A 19,241-nucleotide genomic window follows, 5' to 3' on the forward strand; every position below is an offset into this window, starting at 1 on the left:
AACTTCTTGAACATTGTATGTATTTTTATATATTGAATTTTATAGGTACACATCTACATATATGTATTTTGTTTATGTCTTTTTTTTTTTTAAAGCATTGATTGTTTCCCAGTGAGGGGAAGTGGGAGAGGTGGGGAAGAGTAAAGAGAGAAATAACTCCCAGGCACCAGGCACCAGACCCTCCACCCTCTCTGTCTTTCTTTAGGGCCGTGTCCTCCCTCTCACCCCTGAGAGGCAGACATCGGTGTGTCTGGGACAAGGGAAGGGAGTTTCTTATCAGCGCAGGGCATGACTTCCTCCCACCATGCCCATCCCCACCTGGCACCTCCTGCAAGCAGCACAGAGGAGGCCCGAGGTTGGTGGTCCCCAGGAGGTCATCTCATTAGGTTATAATCAATGGGGTTCCAGCACATCGTGCCGCTACAGCAAGGAAAGTTGTGGTCACCTTCCCTGGGTTGCTGCATGTGTGACATGTCGGAGCTGAGCAACCTGGACTGTGGATGAGTCAAGCTTGTGACTTAGTTCCTCCTTCAGTCTCTCTTGTTTATCACTAAGTTTAGCATCCTGTAAATCAGATAAAATCTGGGGACTTCTGATAAGGAATGGATTGGGGAGGGGGGCAATGCTGAGCTCACGTGATAAGCGGGGATAAGTTGAATGTTTTCATTTGTCTTTAAAGATCTGTCTTGGAATGAGGCTTGCGTCATAAGAGCTATTAGTAGGGACGTCCGTTGCAACTGGCTGTTGACTGTCAAGATAAACTCCAACTGACCGTGCCTTCCTCCCCACCCTCTGTTGACCCACACCCTGTGCAGGCTGGGGGCTCAGGTGGACTTTGGTCAGTACACAGATAGCTTATGTAGCAGGAAAAAAACTTTCACCCCACCTCAGATTAATCCACCTGCAGAATCATCTTTGGCTGTGTGTTCCCTCCAATAAATTCTGGTATTCCTGTTTCACTGTTGAATGTCAGTTCAGTGATCCTAATGGACCAGCCCTCCCACTCCCACACTTTCCTATCAGACCTGGTCCTCACCCCTGCAATTGTCTCTGTCTCTGGGTGGTCTTTCTCTCCTTCTGTTTCTCTAAGCTGCTTTAGAGTCTCTTGGATGCAAATCCAACGCAAACTGGCTTAAGTTTTTTTTGCTCACATAACTGAAAAGTCTAAGGTTAGTCTTCAGGTATAGCTGGATCCAGGCACTCAGACGATGTCATCTGGCATCTGTCTCTCCTTTCCTTTGTGTTGGCTTTACTCTCTGGTAGCCACTCCATAAGTGTTTTAAGCAGCGCCAGGCTTAAACCTACCAACGTGACAAACCCAATGGAAAAAAAGCACTCCTTTTCCAGTTGTTCCACAAAACATCCAGTGCTGACCTTATGGGATCAACTGTTATCAAGACTTGTGATCCAGGGTTGGAAGGCACAGATGGGCCAGCTCCAGTCATATGGCACCCTGAGATCTTGGGTACGGTCAGGTTTATTCAGCACTTTCTAAACCACATGGACAGAGGTAGGGAAGGGGTGGTTCCCTAGGGAAAATATGGGAGTGCTAGCAGCAGAAGGGAGATGGAAAGTGGGATGCAAATCAGCGTGACACTGACTTGGGGGAGGTCTTCACTTCTCTGGGTGTTAGTTTCCTTTTGTGAAAAACTGGGTATGATGTTGGATCTGATTCTCTGCTCTTGGACTGCTTCATAACCTGGGTTGTTTTCAGAGCCTTGGGAGGTGATCTGCATGAAAGCACCTCCCAGATCTTTCAGTGTTACCACCATTCTCACCACTCCCTTCCCCATTTCTTCTCCTGGTGGAGACTCTGTTGTACAGAGCAGTACAGGGAAGAAAAAAAGAGAAAGGAAAAGATAGGCTGGGAAAGGAAGAGAAGGGAAAAGCAACAGAGACAGGGAGGGAGGCAGAAGTTCAATAGCAAACCTCTGAGGCTGTGCTGATGCTGGGCACCTCAGCCCACCTCCCTGCCCCTCCACGGCCCACATCCCCCAGCCTGGAAGTGGTACGTCATGGCTTAGCTGTGCCAGCACCTTGGCAGGGCTAGGCTCCAAGCCCCCACTGCTTTGTCAGGGTATCATTATCCCCATTCTGCAGCTCTTGTCACCTGGAGGTTCTTTCTTCTCCTCTGGCTCACATACCAAACCTGCACAGGTCCCTGTGTGCTTGCCTCCTAATTGCCATCTTCTCCAAGGCCCTCTCCATTGTGGCATAGTCAGTGCCTTTGCTCCTATGGGAACCATCCCTGCCTCAAGACCACTTCCCCCTCCTTTTGCCTCACTCTGACTGTGTTCTCTACTCTTTGTCTAGAGAGAGCCAAGGCCTCTGCTCCAGGGAGCCTCCTTGTCCTCCCTAGGTGGGAGGCCAGAGGTCAGAGGAGGTACAACCAGGGTGCTGGACATATCCGGTCAACTGATCACCTAGTGAGAACTGAGCACTCACCCAGTGTCTGGTCTACGATGCATCCACAGTCTTCTTCACAGCTTCAAGTTGGCTGCTCCTTTACTGGTTATTGCATACGGAGAACGCTCTTTCCCTGGGTCCCTGGTCTTTGTCTAGGATGTGTGTGCAACCTTCACTTGGGTTTTAGGAGACAGCAAGGGCCCTGAGATTTGCTCCAATGTATCATCCTTGGACAAGTCTCTTCCCCTCTGGGCTTCTCAGCTGCTCTAGAATGAAGAGGTCGAAACTAGATCAGGGGTGTAAATTCTGGCACGCATGCTACCATTTCTAATCCAGTGCCCATGGCAGACATTGCTAATCAATAACGACAATTTCTTCTCAGGACACACTCCAGGCAGCTGCTATTCATCATTCAGCATTAGCTCATGACTTGAAACTCCTTTGCCACTCCTGGACTTGTTGATCTCTAAGGGCCTTTCCAACACTGACAGTCAAGGATTCTTTTGGCCTGGGTGAATCAATATCACTTCCCTCATTTCCCATTTCTCCCTCCAGCTCATTCATTTGATCATCCCATCCCTCTCTCTCCCATCTTGCCTTATGCCTAAGTTCCTGCTGCTGAGTCCATGTATACCCTAGATGATGTCTGGATCTCCAAGGTTCTGTTTACTGTCATTCAACTTCAGGCTCTTTGAAAGTTACATTTTCCAGGCAGTCACACTTACACATGTTGGGCGGTTCAGTGCCATTGGCTCGGGGGAGGGAGGCAGTGATAGGGACACCATAGACAATCAGAGGAGGAGCAGGAGTGATGTGACCAGAGAAGTATTAAGAAAGAGATAACAGGGTGGGCAAACAGAGGGGCTAGAGTTAAATGCATGTCTCAAGGCCATACCGGTAGGAGTGGTGAGGGGGAGTTTGCATGGAATGTATCCTGGACCCCCAAGGTCACAGTAGGAGGGAGGATCAGGTAGGACCTAAAAGCGAAGGACAAACAGAACATATAAATTAGTAGCTCAGCTGACAAACAGGAGAAGGGAAAGGGGATTCTTTGGTGGGGAGGAGCTATCAAGTATTACAATAATGACGTGGTATTTTAGTGGGTGCTTTATGAGCATAAAAGCATCCCTTAGTTATTGATCAGAAGAGTTTGACACAGGAAGGTGAGTGCTGGCCAGCAGCCAACTAGAGGGTTAAAGCAAAGCCTGACCCAAGTTGCAGGACATTCCCATTAGAACTGCTTGGAGGGACTTCCCTGGCAGTCCAGTGGTTAAGACTTCGCCTTCCAATGCAGAGGGTGCAGGTTCGATCCCTGGTCAGGGATCTAAGATCCCACATGCCTTGTGGCCAAAAAAATAAAAAATCCAAAACATAAGACAGAAGCAATGTTGTAACAAATTCAATAAAGACTTTAAAACTGGTCCACATCAAAAAACTCTTTAAAAAAAAAAGAACTGCTTGGAGCATTTTTGGAGTTTCAGGAAATGCTGCCAACTTTACCCAAGGGGCCTGTGTACTTGTGGGACATGCACAAGGGCCAATCAGCCAGGAGCAGAGTGACTACAAGAAAGCCACTTATCTGTAGGCCTGGGTTCAAATCCCACCTCAAGCACTTACTAACTGTGAGACTTTCGCCTCAGTTTTCTCATCTGTAAGATGAGGAAGAGTAGCATGTAACTTATAGGTCGTTGCAAATATTAAATGTCTGGGAAGTGCTCAGCACAGGGTCAGGCTTGTGATTGATAATAACTGGTAGCTGGTAATGCGAGCATTATTATTACCATGGGTGATGCATCTCAGGGGTCCCATGAGTGACCCCCTAATCTACTCACTGTACATATGCCGGGTGCTGGCCTAAGTGTTTACCTGTGTTACCAACTTTAATGGTGGGATTCTCCCAGGCACAGGCACACCATCGAATTTCCATGTGACAGATACATTTTGTCTAAACCCAAAAGGCTGCAATTCAAAATGCCTGCTCTCGGGTGGGGATCATGTGCTGTATAGGAAGAGCTGGACAGCTCCCTTTGGGCCTGAGAGGAGGGGCTAATTCTTTTTAGGATGCAAAAGCCAGATGTGGGGAAGAGCACCAAGGCCAGGCAACAGGCTGGGAAAGGGTCCCAAGATGCCGACCAGAGAGAGGGGCAGCTTCTCTAGTCAGTCTTTGTCTCTTTCACTCTTATGCTGTGGGCGGGCCCTGCTGAGGCTGCCAGCCCCGCCCAGCCTCCCGCTGAAGGAGATGTAAGGCCAGCGGGGCTTGTGAGGCTGCTGCAGGAGTCTGCCAGGCTGGGGTTAGCAAGGGTCAGTCGGCTGTCGGGATGCCATTTACTAGTGTGACCTGGGGCTAGGGTCAGCTCTGTGAGCAGTCCGTGCCTCAGTTTACTCGCCAATAAGTTAGGGGTGGGGACTTCCCTTGTGGTCCAGTGGTTAAGAATCCGCACTTCCACTGCCGGGGACGTGGGTTCGATCCTTGGTCTAAGATCCCACGTGCCACGTGGTGAGGCCGAAAATTTTTTTAAATTGTAAAAAATTAAAGTTATAAAAAAATTAAAAATAAGTAAATTAGGGATGATAAAAATGGGCTCCTGAGGGGACTGAGAATGAAGCACATGTAGTATTTAGCCCAGGTCCGATACACAGTAAGTGCTTAAAAAAATGTTAGCTATTACTCTTCCAATTATTACTATCGTTCGTGGGGTCCCCAAATGTACCAGGATTGGGCAGTTACACAAATTCCAGCCAGAAAGTCCATCAGGCCCAGTGCGGGCGTGAATCTTATCAAAGTCCAGCACGATTTGGTCCCAGTCCTTCTGCCACCCTGTGGAAGCAGCCTGGGTCAGCCACAGAGGGTCTGGAGTGTCCCTTCTGGCCAGTGAGGAGCCCCCTTTCCCATGGCCATCTGATCACACAGCTGGGAAAGACAAGGGGATCTTAGATGGTGCCACTCCTGAACCCCTTTGGCCTCTGTCATGGCCAGGGTCCAGGAGGAGGCAGAGGGATGGGGAACAGATGTCTCTGAACAGCGCTGCCCAAAGTGGCCATCCTGCCCATTCCTGGGAAGCAGAGCAGGGGATAGGGCCCGAACCTGCTGGGATTTCCCTGGATTTCAGTTCTGACTCTGGATGTACGGGGCTGGCCATGGGGGAAAGGAGCCCCCCACCTCGCCCAGCAATTGCTGAGGAAGTAGGAGAGGAGCAATTGTTCATGATGACAGACAGGGGAGGCCACAGGGAGACCCAGACCCTCTCTGTTAGGGACCTTAGCTCAAGAGCCCCGCCCAGGAGAGTGTTCTCCCTCTTCCTGTGCCCATCCTCCACTCCTGCCTTCTTTCTCATCAGGAACAGGCTGCGTTCCTGTGTTTACCTGGGAGGGTGGAAGCTGCTGTGTCTAGGTATTTCTCTGGACACGATCCTTTCTTGTCCCCACCCGGCGGATGCCTGGGCTGGATTGTGTATTTCCGGAGTTGCCTACTTGAAACGCAGGCTTTTATTTTTAGAAGATTACAAATGCAGGGGGCTGGGAAGAAAGGCCTGGGGGCCCAGAGCCGGGGTGGGGGAGAAACTCAGGGGTCTGAATATGGTGACTCTGGAACGGGAGTGGAGGGAGGCATGAAGGGGAATAAGTGAGATGGTGGGAAAAGCGAGGTGAGGAAGTAGGGGGGATCCCACTCTCCCAGCACCCTGAGCAGGGATCAGAGTCTTTACCCAGTTAGGCTGGGGAGGGCAGGAGGGGGGAGGGGGAAGGGTCAAGGGTCACCTCTCCGGCATGTAGCTGGATCCCCAGGGAGGCTGAGGAGCCTGGGAAAGAGGCTGAGCAAGCTGCTCCCCTCCCCACTCCCCGAGGCCTTGGGGACTGGGAGAGCAGCTTCCTGCACAGGCAGCTCCTCAGTCCCCTGGGGCTGGGGACGTCTTAACCCTTCTGGTGCCGGTATTGGGGAAGGCAGAGAGCAACACGGACGTGCACCCATGTTCTCCGGGGCGTGGCTCAAACGCTGTGCCCCGCACTGGTGTGTGCCTTCCTCATGCTGTCCTTCTTAACACATCCCCGGGTCCCACCCCCAAGGCCCCAGATGGCCTGAAGCGGCAAGAATTCAGCTGATTCCCTCCCCCCAGAGCACAGAAAGAGGGAAATGGGGGCACTTCCCCCCCAGGGATGGTTGGCACAGCATCTGTTCCTTCCCTGGTGGGTGTGAGGGGATGTCAGACAGGACTTAGAGCTCAGAAGATTAGGAAGTCCCCATCCTGCTATAAATGGGAGGCCCCGGGCTAAGGGGAAACCTCACCTTAAAGTCCGGAGCCCTGGTTTGCATGCCCATATCTGTGTGACCCTGGGGAGTTACTTAGCTCCCTGGGCTTCAGATGCAGCCTCTGAAAAACATGAGGATGTCAGACCAGAGATGATCTGGTGCCGTAAGGGGCAGACCCTTCTCTTGGCCCTTCATTCCTTGGAGTCCCCTGGCCAACGCAGCCCCATGTCCCTGGACACTGAACTTCAGGGCTTTCCTCTCCACCTGCTCCACGGAGGCAGGAAAACATTCGCTTTCTCCCCCCACCCCCCAGTAAGCGTGCCCAGCACGGTGCCTTTCGCAATCCTTCCAGCAAGCTTGTGACCATAAGTAAATAGATGAACCACCCACCCTTCACTTAAGGATGGGATGTCTTTTTCTCTTTCCATTGTCTCCTCAAGAGCACAAGACTAGGGGCAGAAGGTCCTGGCCTGGGTTCAAGTTCTGACTGTTACTCACCAGCTGAGGCTTCAGGCAAGTCACATTGCCCCTCCAAACCTCAATTTCTTTTCTCTGCAAAGTAGGGATTAGAAATAAAACATCTACCTTATGGACTTGTCAGGATAAATCCAAAGAGCCTTTGTAAATTCTAAAGCAAAAGTATTATATACAGAAAAGCCAGGAAGTATGACTATCAGTTACATTATTATTAATCCTACACCGGGTTCAGGGGTAGTATTGTGTGGTGGTTTTAGCCTGAGGAGTCTTGATAGTCGCCTGACTTTGGGCAAGTTTCTTAACCTCTCCGAGCCTTAGTTTTCTCATCTGCAAAATGGAGATTCTAATAGTACCTACAGCAAAGGGTTGCTGTGGGCGTAAAAGAGAGAGTACACATAAATGGTCTGCACAGTGCCTGGCACATAGCAAACTCCACAAATAGCGGCGGTTATTATTTTAACACCCCTCCCCAATAATTCCTCCAGCTGCTTCACCCCCGCCCTCCCACCTGGAGGAGGTGGTGGTCTCACCTCACCCGTACCTTCCTTCCCTGAGGCAGACATCCCAGCCTCATCTGGATGAAAATGTATCCCGGGGAAGCTGCCTTCCCCGCAGCCCTCAGAGGAGGCAGGGCGGGAGTGAGTGCCGCTGAGGGGAGGCCGGAGGAGGAGGGCACTGTGAAGGGCTGTGTGGCAGCCGGGGGATGGGGATCAGAGGCTGTCCCCGCACGCCAACCAGCCGCCCGGGATTGAGGCCACTCCGCCTGCCAGGCTGGGCCTCATCGATGCTGGGAGCTGCTTATCAGGTTAGCGTGGAGCCGCTGTCTCTGCACATTACTCGACCCATCCGTCCCCGCTCTCCTGCGTGCTCTGCCTGCCCCCAGCTCTGCCTGTGCTAACTAGCTAATTGGATCTTGGCTAACCTGGTTATGGGCCAAGTCAGCCTAGCTCCTCTGCCTCCAGAAGCACGGGTGGGGGCAGGGCAGAGCGGCTGTGCATGCGTGTGACCATGTGTGTCCGTGTGGAGGAACCTGTCTCGAGCCCTTGTTCCAGTCCTCCCGGGATCCCCTGGGCCCGCGGAGACTGGATCTTGGCGCCCGAGGTGAGCCCAGAGCACCCCAGTCCGCCGTGAGTGGTTGAGGGCATGAGGGCACACCCCCATTCCAAAACTCAGCTCTGCCACTAACATCATCTAGTTGGCTTCGGGGCGGCTGAGCCTCAGCTTCCTCCTTTGTAAATTGTATTATGGAACAATAAGATTGCCACCTCGGGTGGCTGTGTAGACGGAAGATGCTCTCCAGTGCCGGGCACTTAGTAGGCACTCCGGGAGTGATAACTGTGATCTGTGATCACTTCGTCATCGTCGTTGTCATCATCATTAGGCATGCTGGGTTCCTGCCACTTCCCCCCATCCTGTGGTTGGGGGTGGGAGGGATCTCAGAGTGGGGAGCGGGAGAGGCTTTCATTCACAGTTCCTTGCAGGTGTTTCCTCTGGGGCAAGACTCCAATCTCTTCAATTGTTCCTTATGCAAATGTTATGCTAATGCTCACGTCAGCACACTCCAGAGCTCCGGGAAGGTGAAGGGTGGGCTGATTCCCCAGGTTTCACATCGGCCCGGTCCATCCCCTTCCTCCCACAAAGAGAAGCAAGTGCTGGTCCCCTGACAACACCAGTCCTCAGGGCAGAGAGAGCAAGAGAGACCCCGGTTGAGAGAGAAACAAAGAAAGGCCCCAGTCTTGGTAGGAGATGGACAGCCTCGTCATTGCCATAATCACCGACATCAAAAAGGCCTTTGGAAACGTCAGATTCTTCCCCGCCCTGTGCAGGCTACTCTACAATTACAGAGGCGCAGCCCCGGGCCCTGGGGAGCTGGCGTGGGGGTGGGGAGGAGCCGGGGGAAGGGAGGGGAAGGAGGGGAGAGCGCTAGGGTTTGCTAGCAGGCGAGGGGCCGCTCTCTCATTGTCCTTGAGGGCAGGGGCCTTGCTCAGGCCCCTCCCAGCATCCCAGCTCCTGGCCGAGGCCGGGCTCACAATCAAGTGGGGAGACCGAGATTAGGAAAGTGATCCTGAGTCGGCCACAGTGGGGCTTGTCCTGCTCTGCTTTCACTTTCTGACCACCTGTGTGACCCGTCACCTCTGTCATGTTTTGTCAGCTGTTAAATGGGCATGAGAATCCCTGCTTCTTTATGTTCCTGTGAGAATTCAGTGCGATGCTGTAGGCCTCACCCAAAGATGATCATAACTGGCAAGCAGAGTGAGAGCAAAAGAAAAACAAATGCCCATTCCCGCTCCGTGGCCCACAGTAGGGCGGTCAGACAAAACTGGTGCCATTTTGCACCTGGCAACATGACACGGGGTCTCCACTGAACATCTAACCTGCCCTCTGGGTTAATGTTGGACAAGATTTGCAGTTGAACCTTAGCCTTCTGGCACTGTCCTCTGTTAGAACAGAGGTGGGAGGGGAAGTGTACTTGTGTAGGCGCAAGTATAGCCGAGGCGAGGAGTGCTGACGAGGCCAATGTGGAACCAGCCTGTTCCCTGGGGGAACCCCCTGAACATACCACCTTTGTTTTGCTGAGATGTCAGGCCTCTAGGCAGCTCAACTGACTGTGACCCCCTCCACACCCTGTGAGAGGAGCCCCAGCCCTTGGAGCCTACTCCAGGGAGGTAGTAGGTGCTCAATAAATACAAATTGGATGGAATGGGAGACAGCCACGAGGACACTGCCAAATAGATAACCAATTGTGCAAGCATCAGGCCGCTGTAATTAGACCAAGGAGAACAGTCAGTTATGAATATCAGATGCCTGGTGGGGTTAGCAGCCATTGAGGGTGGCTGTAATGATGAGAGAGGCAACTCCTGTGCCCTCAGGGCCTCCCCTCCCTGATGGCCTTCTGAAGAGGGCTGAACAGCACCAAGTGCCCTTGCTGCCTCAGGATCCCTCTGCCTTCGTTGTGGTGCCCAAGATGGTCTCCGTCCGGGTGCCCCACCATTAGGGGCCCTGCTTCTCCCATTCCTCCTCCCTCCTAGAACCCACCCCACCCCCAGCCTTCTATCTGCACCTCCATTATGATGCCTATTAGGATGGAGCCCAATTACAGTTCTTTATGCCCAAGCCTTATTGCCTCCGTGGGATTCTAAACTCCCCAGGGCAGGATTTATCCGGTGGTGTCCATTGCTGCATCCCCAGTGGTGGAAGCCAGCCCCTGGCCTGTAAAGGATGCTTAATAGATTCATGTTGAAATGGAAAATTAGGGTGAGGAGGAGAAGGGGAGTTGGAGAGAAGGGAGAGAAAGACCTCAGAGAAGGAGAAGAAGGGAGAGTGAGAGGAGAGGGGAGAAGGAAGGAAGACAGGGAAGAAGGAAGAGGGGACAGTGAGGCAGCCACGTTGTTCTCTGATGGGGAACACGGCCTCCTCCTCCTTTGGTGCTTATAGTCTACTTGGAAACATAAGGTGGCCACACAAAGAGCCCTGCCCCTGTCCTTCTGCCCTGTTGCCGGCTCCTGCATCCGTGACCTGGACCTGCTCTCTCTGCCCTGGCAGTCCAGGCTCCCCTCACTCCCCGGCTCCCCTTGGCAACCCGGCTCTGAGGAAGTGCTCCTGGGTGCCATCCAGGCAGTGGGGGCTGGGCAGGAACCATGCCAAGCCAGGGAGCACGGCCAGGAAGGAGTCAGCAAGGCAGATGCCGCCCCTCTCTTGCTGCCTTGATTAGAGAAATTGAGATGTTAATAATATTCCGAGATGCAAGGTGCTAATTAAAGTTAATTACCGTTTCCTTGTGAAGTAACCTCTCCTCATGTTTACCAGGAGCAAGGCTGCCAGCCGCTCCCCTGGCTCGTGCCAATCACGATGCCCGCTGCTGTGTCCCTACACCCTCACAGGTGCCCTCAGCTGCCCCAGTTCAGCCCAGGCAGGCACTGAGACTTACCGGGCCCTGCCTCTTGGTGCAGTACCAGACCAGCCCTGTTGAGGTGCATGGGGCACACGGGCGGGAGGGAGTATCCTGTGGGCCTGGGGACAGGACAAGTGGCCTTAGACGTTGGCACCCCTGTCCTCTGCCTCCTCCTGCAGAGTCTTGCCCTGTCTCTTTCCAGTTCCTGGACCTGGAGCAAGTTACTTTACCTCTTAGCATCTCAGTTTTCATATCTGTAAATGGGGCTAATAATTCCTACCTTGTACAGTTGTTGTGAGGATCAAATGAGACACTGCCTCTAAAATGCTCGCCACAATCACATAGCTGGGATTTAATAAGCTCTCAATTAAGGTTAACTGTGATTGTTGTTGTCTTTGTTAATAATCATCTCCCTCCCAAATCCCTCTCCTGTGTGGTCTGACTGCCGGACTGGCAGTGGGTGAGCTGAGTAGGCACTTGTTCTCTGCGCATACTGGGGACACCACCCCAGGCACACTGCACACCCCCACACACCAACACCCTGCTCTGTGGAGGGCCTCCCCATCCTTAGCCCCCTGATACAGCCTCTTCTCATGGCCCCGTCCCTGGTCTCAGCCTCACCTGGGGAAGTAGAGAGCAGAAGAGGGAGGAAGCTGATAGGGCTCTCTCAGGGGTAGAGTTCTGCGAAGCTGCATGTGTGTGTGTGTGTGTGTGTGTGTGTGTGTCCACGCTTGTGTTCCAGGCTTCATAGGGCTTTGAGGGAGAGGCCACCCTCTTGGGATGCAAGTCAGGTTGCCATGACAACCACTGCAGGTGCACAGCACCTCCAATCTTTTCTGCTTCCCCCTCCACAGCCACCCTGGCCAATTCTGGGGGAGACACCATCTCTCTGATGGGAGTCTCCCCAACCGCACCCCAGGCTACCACCCCTGTCCCTTGCCTGCCTTCTCAGGAAGCCCCAGGGCTCAGGAGGGGGCCAGGGACAAGGAAGAGCCCTGGGAAAGGATTCCTCTTTCAAGCCCAGGTTCCTCTAGGGGCTTAGTGCTAATGAGTTGATATTGCCATCACCTTTGATTTGGGCAGATGGAGGCTTCTGAAGCTTGGGTAATCAGAGTCAGGACACCCTACTGGCTTTGTGTACCTCCCTCCTGCCCTGGGAAGATCCCTGGCTCTTTCTCTGAGGGCGGCACTGGTTAGCGCAGCCTGGGGCATTTCCTGTTTATGGGCTTAGAAGGACAAGTGAAGGGGACCTCTGTCTAGGCATCTGGCCCAGATTTGGGGGTGAGGGTGAGCTGGAGGGACACTGATGGTACCAGCAGGCCCTGGGAAACTCCCATGGCTCAGCTATTCCTGGTGGGTTTCTGCATTCCACCCACTCTGGCCCCAAACCCAAATTCCAAGCGTAGACTTGCTGAGGGTAGAGCCTGTCCTTGGCTTTCTATTCCAGGCTTGATCTCCTTCTGCTCAAAGGCACCTGCCTCTAGCCCCTCTGGGGGCCTGGATCCTTTCACCCAAAGCCCATGCCTCATGGCTCCAGCTTCATCTACCTCCATCTCAGCTCCCTCCTCACATCCCCCTCTTCCTCAGTCTCTCTCTCATCCCCATCCCACCCACGCCCCTCACTTTCCACACCTCCTTCCCCCTCTCCACCACAACCCTTCCCACCTGTATCCCTGTTCACCTGTGGCTGCCCTCCCTCTGCCTCCCTTTTCTTGCTCTGGCTGCAGACTCCCCAAGCAGATTTCCTCCCATCCATTCATTCATTCATTCAGGGCTGGTAAATAAGTTAAACAAGATTCTTGCCTCCTGCAAGCTTTTATTCTAGTGGGAAGAGACAGAAATTGAACAAGTAAACAAATAAATGAAATAATGATAGATTGACCAAGGTCAAGGAAAAGGATAAAGGGGAATCTGTGACAGAGATCACAAGGGCACTTTCTAATCCCCCACTTAGATGTGGAGTCAGGAAAAGGACCATGGAGAGCAGCCGACAGGGGCCACCTGGAGGCAGAGATTTGGCAGAGGCCGTCCCCCAGGTCATCTGTAAGCAGTGGACACGGAAGCTACTAAACCCTGCTGCTCTCCGCCCATTCACCCCCTGCTCAGATAGATGCCTTGCTCTTCAGTCAACCATGACGGACACAGACAGAAAATCGGAGAGACCTCCTTCCCGCCAGCCCTGCCTCTGCCCCCACCCCATCACCTCTTGCCAACTACGTGGCTCTCCTGATAACACTGAGATGAGGGGCAAGAGTACCAGTCCCGGGGCATCTAAAGCGGGAAACTGAGTACACGGGCAAGAAAAACATGACCATGTCAAAATACAGCCTCAAACCTGAACAAACTACCACAGCTGTAAGAAATTAAATTTGCAAGTGCTGAGAGAACTTGGGAAGGCTCCTGGCCAGGAAAGGGGTCACTGCGGGCAGTTTTCCGGGGGTGCAGGGGGAATGAGCATGTGGAACGGCTCCAAGCCACGTGGAGTCCAGAGCACGTTCACAAACACAGCTCAGGGACTTTGCCCTTCCCGGTGCTGCAGCCCCATGAAATATTTAGGCTTCTGGACTCTGCTCATCCCCGTCTTGTCCCCCTCAGCAAGTGCACTTCCCCTACATCATTTATGGCTGTCCCCTTTCGTCTTCTTCCAGGCCTGCAGAGGAGGGAAAACCCAGTCCCCAGACTGGAGAAGGGTATGTCCCGAACCCCTACCCCCCGTGGGCAGGGGCAGGGTCCAAGCCTAACCTGCTATTCCATACTCATCCCCCACAACGGGGACACCCACCCATAGAGGGGAGCCTTGAGAGAAAGGCCATGGGGTTGAGTCTAGGAACTGAGAGGTAATTTAGGGGCCGCAATAATGGGGAAGCAGAAGAAGGAGAAGGGAAAGATGCACACGTCCTGGTTCCCGAAGGGCCTGGGAAAGGAAAGGAGCTGGGGACTGAGGATAAAAGCTGAGTTCATTGAGCACTTATAACTTACCGTGCTAAGCAGTTCACATGCATCATCCTTTTAAATCCACACTACAAAGTTAGGATCGATTATCCCCATCTCATAGCTAGAGAAACTGCTGCTCAGGGAGGTTAAGTTACTTGTCCAAGGCAATCCAGACAGTCCAGTTCCAGAGGCCAAGCTCCACATACTCCAGAGAGGTGATGACACTTGGTTAGGGGAGGGAGGTGGGAACAGAGGTGTGTGTGTGTCTGTTGGGGGGAAGTCATGCCTGGGCAGTGTCTGCCCCCTTCCCTCTTACTCCCAAAAGCTGAGGCTGCTCTCAGTATAATCCCGCCCCCCTGCCTCTCCTCCACTCCAAAGTGGATCAGCCCCAGCCAGCACTCCAAAATCTTCACCTGTTTATGAGGCAAACATTGTTGGCCAGAGATTGGGAGACCCTGAAGAAGGGGGAAAAAGAAAGATGAGGAGACAGAGAAGCAGAGCAGGAGAGAGAGTAAGAGAGAGCTAGAGGAAGAGACAGACACTGAGCAGAAAGCAGGTGTGTGTGAGGGAACACGAGTGACAGCTGGGCGGGGGTATTAGAGTGACCCACAGCCTGGACAGTTATAGCCCAGCCCATCCACTGGATGGTGACAGAAAGGATGGAAGGTGATAGAAGGAACTCCCACTCCCCATCCCCACTCAGCTCCGTTTCCTCCCACCCTTCCCCCTTCACACCCCAGCTTCTCCTTCCCCTCCCCCACTGTCTTCTCCAGAACAATTCTAATTAGACTAAGTGACTAAGAGGTGGTTTCGGCCTGAACAGCCAATTAGGCCAGGAAGAAGGGAAAGTAGCTCCCCTAAGTCTCGCATCCCTACCCACACACCTCCTCTGCCTTTTACCCAGACCAAGTATTCTTAGTCCAAAACTCCAGACTCACTCAAGTTCCCCTGGTCCTGCTCCTCTCTCACTGCCCACTGGGCCCCTATTACCTGTGTCCAGACAGCCCTCAGCCCACTGCTTAGTGCCCACCTTGAGGTCCTCCATTCTTGAGGCCCTGAGTCCATTCTAGTCTTCCTGGCAGAGGGTGCAAGGAAAGAGAGGGGGCCTCCTTGGGAGGCTATCTTTCTGAGTCTCTTTATTTCTGATGCTGCTCCTCTCTCTCTCTTTCCTCTTCCTCTGGCACTTATTTCTAACATCCATGGACCAGGCCTTCTGGTTGCCATGGAGACATAATGTGCAGCTGGATGTGAGCGGGTGAGAGGAGCTGTGTGCGCTGTGCAGCACGGGTGGCTGTGTGTGAAATGTATCCACGCGTAAGGAAGCTTTCCTCAAGGTCTCCCTGAAGTGAGATCCCAGCTGAGGGGGAGACTCCAGAGGGCCCCAGTAACACTCAACCCCTGCAGGTCAGATACTAAATCATGTTCAGTCCAGGCTCTCGATCATCAGATTCTGGGCGGGGGCCCAAGCTGCCCCTCCTGTCCAAGGAGAGGATTGGGAACCCCAGGAAAGGAACAGGAGTGGGCAGAGACCTTTCCTGTATAGAACAGCTGGAGGGAAGATTAAGCTGTGCAGATGGGCAGGCTGAGAAGAGGCCAAAAGCACCCCCCTCACAACACACTCCAGGGGATGGGGGCGGGGAGGTGACCCAGCAAGCTGGAAATTCCTCTCCATTTCTATTTACTTCCCCCAGTATTTATCCAGGAGGTGGCGAGAAGTGAGAGACCTAGGTTCCTTCCCTCAGGAAGCCTAGCATCTTAGAGGAATCAGGCTAAATTCCTTATTGTCTCCCATCTTGGGGCATTGGCAGCTGCAATTTTCTGTACCTGGAATACTCTGTTCTGAGCTCTAAATCTTCAGGTTCCCTTAGAGAAGCTGCCTGGGCCACACTGAGTAGGGCAGCCCCCTTCTCTCCCCCACCTCCAGTTATCCTCCTTTGTGTCCCACTGTTTGTTTCCTTCGCAGCGCTTTAACACAATCTATAATTACCTCATTTGTTTGTTTATTGTCTGTCTTCTCCACTGGAATGGAAGTTCTAAGAGACAGTAGGGACCATGCCTGTCTAATTCAGTGCTGTAACGCCAGCAGCTGGCACAGAGCCTGCCCCACAGTAGGTGTTAAATATGAGTTAAATAAAAGAGTGGACACATGATTTCACTGAAGCCCCACAATGATCCTCTGTGATGGTAAGCATTATTAGCTCCATTTTACAGATGAAGAAACCAAGGCACAGTCACCTGCCCAAGCTCATACCACTAGGAAGTGCTACAGATTTCTAATGTAGGTCTCTCTAACTCCAGGTGTGATGGAAGGATGTGGGGACCGAATTTCCTAATATACACTGTACCCTGGTTCCTCTTCCTTGCTGTCTGTGGGTATATGCCTCCACCTCCAACCCAGGCTCTCCAGAGAAACCTCAGCAGAGAAGGCAAGAGGACAGTTAGAATCTGTAAAGAACATAAATCTGACCTTTTCTTTTAGAGGCTTAGAATCCCTCAGTGGCTCCCTTTCCTTTCTTAGGTTGACCAGCAGGCCCTGCTAGCTCTGGCCCCTGCCTTCCTCTTCAATTTCTCCCGCCCTCCTGAACTACCTCACCTTCTCCTTCTGTACCTCCAGGCCCTTGCACACACTGCTCCATCAGCCTGGGATGCAGACCCCTTCCTCACTGGGCTCTTCCCCATCTGCCCTTTAGAACTCAGCTCTGGTACCACCTCTTCCAGGAAGCCTGCTGGACGGTGCTGGAGGAGACACCACCTTTGGCTCTCTAGCCTGAAGTTACGGCTCAGGGCAGGGCTGAACACATGATGTGGTCATTGTTTACCTGTCTGCCTCTCCCATAGAGACCGTGAAATGTTTGTGGTATGAATGCACCAACCAGGGACAGGATTCTAGTACGCTAGTCCCTTGACCCCTGATATCATTGCCAGGGCTTGGCCTCAACAGGAGGAGCTGTTGGCCACTGTCTGGCCAAGTCAGGGGTGGAGATGACATGGGGCCCTCCTGCTGACTCAGTGCCTCCTGTGATCAGGAGGTGAGGCCTCAAGGTTAGGGGCAGGTCACCCTTGCCACAGGTAGAGGGAGGGCTGGAGATTCTGTAACTGGAGGATCGGTGGGGGGCACGGAGTTGCACACTGAGCCAGGGAGCTGACCTCACCCCTTGTGGATTCAGAGGCTGCCAGAGGGGCCTCTGCCCTTCCTTTCAGGATGCCCACCCCCCAACCCACTGCCAGGCTCTCTGGGGCGCGACTGATCCAGGCCTGATCTTGGCAGTGTCTTCACGCTGACCCCCGCCGGCCCCTACCTCTTCCGCACAGCAGATCCAACCAACTTGTCTCCGACTGTAGCGAGGGGGCGTGGGGCGGGTCCAGGCCCTGCGAAGCCCGGAGTATGGGAATGGATAAAGGGGCCCCCACGACCCCCGCCGTACCGGCGGTCGATCCGGGTTTACAAGGAGGCTCATCCAGGATTAGTCCCTGCTCTCGACTAATCCCAGCAGCTGAACCAACCCCGGGGTCCGAGAGCCAGGCCCACGCTGCGCGAGCGGGGGTAGACGGCACGCGGGCTGAGCGGAAGCGCACGCGGGGGGAGGGGCGCCTCGGGAGGCGGGGCCGGGAAACCGGCTGATCCGGTCTCTGTTCTACGACCTCTACGGAGCCGGTGTTTACCCGGGAGCCGGACTGAGGAGGCCGGGGCCGCTCGGGCCCGGAAGCAGGGGGAGGGGAGCGCAGTCGGGGACGGGGGCTGAGACCTTTTCGGGTCCCCATACATCGACTTCCAACCCTCGTTCCTGAGCGTGAGAGGGAGCGACAGACAGACAGATGTCTCCCGCCCCTTCTCCTATCCAGTTCCACGATTCAAACTCGTTGCTAAATGAGGGGTGCGGGAATGGATACATGCCCCCTGGAAGAAGGCAGCACAGCTTAACCCTCCGCAGCGCGGCGCGCCCCCCAAGCCTAACCCCTAGCCTGCATGTCAGCTCCGGTGGGAATGGGGTTGCCGGGAGCGGATCGGGCCCAGCGGATGGCACGGGGGCCACTTTGAGGCGTATGAAGTAGATGTCCTCAGTCTCCGTCCTCTTGCCCCCATCCCTGCGTGGCACCGATTAATCCCAATGCGGGTCTCGATCCCTCTTCTCCCGTCCGCGTCCCCCGACCCCCCTCCAAGGTCTCTACCCCAGACTTAGCCTCCACTCTCCCCGGGACGCCGGCCCGAGGGCCCAGAAGAAGCCAAGTGGGGTCCGGTTTTCACACTTTTATTGTAAAGCTCGGGAATAATTACACGGGTCTTTCATTGACAGCTCAGCAAACAAACCGGAAACGAACCGAACCGGAGTGGTAGGGGAGGTGCCTGCGCATGCTCGCGGCGGGGTGGGGGGCGGGGGTGGTCAGAGAAAGAGAAAGACAGAGAGACGGAAATCATTACAAATCGACGGGATTGTGCTCGCAGCGCCAGGGACTGGGGTGGAGTGGGGGCGGGACGGGAGCCCTTCCCGGGAGGAGCGAGGCGGTGGGAAGTGGCACGAACCAAGAGAAACACGACCCCAGTGTGGGCACCCGATGCGCCCAAAACCCCCCTCCCCGACCCCCGCCCCCCCAACACACGAGAGAGACACGGCCCCCCTCCCCACTCAGATAACCCGAGGAGACACAGTCTCCCCCTCCCCACGGGCAGACACACCGCCCGGGAACCCCATGGGCGAGACACAGTCCCCCCTCCCAGAGAAGTCCCGCGTGGAGACGCCCCCTAAGAGGCTTTCTCTTGGCCAACACAAGCCAACCAAACACCAGGAGACGGCCCCCACACAGGGAAGAAATGGCTCCAGAGGCCGGGCCCTCGGGAGAGAGAGGTATCCCAGAGCCCCTGGGAGAAAAGACAGCTCAGAGCTGCCCAGTCTCATCCGAAGTGCTGCAGGTCAGAGACACCCCTGGGGGAGAGGTGCAGGGAGGGCCAGAAACATCTCTTCCCAGACATGCTTCAGAGATAGCCCCCTTCCCTGGGAAGAGAGACGGCCCAAGACTGACATGCCTTAAGTACTCCCAGAAACCCTGGGAGGACAACAGGCTCCCCAGAGAGCCTGGGTAGCGGGGGAGACATGCTCCCATGGTCCCCAGCAGGAATACATGCCCCCTCCCAGAGACTCCCAAGGGGAGAGATAGGGCCTAGGGAGCCCCCAGAGGTGAGGGATGCCCCAGAGACCCTCCCCCGGGGATGTGAGACACGCTTCAGGGACCCTAGGAGAGAAGTATGTCCCCATATACCCTCCCCCTACCAAGAGACATGCTCTGAAG

Source organism: Balaenoptera ricei, chromosome 3 (genome assembly GCF_028023285.1).
Source record: "Balaenoptera ricei isolate mBalRic1 chromosome 3, mBalRic1.hap2, whole genome shotgun sequence".
Classification (NCBI taxonomy): domain Eukaryota; kingdom Metazoa; phylum Chordata; class Mammalia; order Artiodactyla; family Balaenopteridae; genus Balaenoptera; species Balaenoptera ricei.